The sequence below is a fragment of the Fragaria vesca genome, linkage group LG3, assembly GCF_000184155.1.
Source record: "Fragaria vesca subsp. vesca linkage group LG3, FraVesHawaii_1.0, whole genome shotgun sequence".
NCBI classification, from domain to species: domain Eukaryota; kingdom Viridiplantae; phylum Streptophyta; class Magnoliopsida; order Rosales; family Rosaceae; genus Fragaria; species Fragaria vesca.
In genome coordinates this window covers 24,412,192-24,413,251 of record NC_020493.1, presented here as the reverse complement: position 1 = coordinate 24,413,251, position 1,060 = coordinate 24,412,192, and positions in this window count along the sequence as shown.

Here is a 1,060-nt window from a genome sequence, read left to right as displayed (position 1 = left end):
CACTCAGTAATAAACTGTACTAGGGGCAGTAATGTTTCCAAGTCCTCAGATTTACTTGTTCTGCAGCCTAACACATATTTTACTGGGGATAATAATGTTTCGAGAGTATCAGATTTTGTTGTTCTGCAGCCTAACACATACTTTACTAGGGGTAGTAAAGTTTCCAAAACCTCAGTTTTTGTTGTTCTGCACCCTAGAACATACTTTACTAGGGGTAGTAATGTTTCTAGAGTATCAGATTTTGTTGTTCTGCACCCGAACACATACTTTACTGGGGGTAGTAAAGTTTTCAGAACCTCAGTTTTTATTGTTCGCACCCTAACACATACTTTACTGGGGGCAGTAAAGTTTCTAGAGCATAAAAAAACACATTGCTGATGGTAGTAAACCATTACTTTACTAGGTATTAAATTCCCTTAAATTTACATGAAAGTTTCAAAATAGAACTTAAAATTGGATCTCAATCTTAGTTGTGATATCTGTCCACAATTCTAGCAAAAGTTACATAAATCATTTGTTTAATTTCGCAAACTCCTCTAACATCTTCTTCCTCATTTGGTTGCCGCCTTCTTGGTTTGGATCCAACCCAGCACACATTGCCTCCATATAATGTAGAACAAATGGACCATAATCAGACCTGCCATAAATCAAAGGGCTAACTATGTTAATAACTTATTTTGACTGAAAAAATAAATCTGAATATCAATGTACATTACTACCCCCTCATTTATGCTGTTCTACCCCCCTAACAAAAAACATTTACCAAGGGTAGTAAACTCTCAAAGCATCTGGTTATGTAGTTATCAACCCTAACAAACAATGATACATGTACAAAAAGAATATTCATGTACTTACGATGATACATTTTGCTGGGGGCATGTGCGGTGTTCAGTCAGTTTGTATGGTTTATTATGGATGTTATTATCAATAATCCAACGTCTGGTCACCTTTTCATCGTCTGTTATTTTTACTATGTTGCTATGTTTTCTGCCTTGACTGTCCTCGGGTGCGTAATCAATCGCATAATCTTCCCTGTATTCATTCTGGTCAAGGTCTTGGC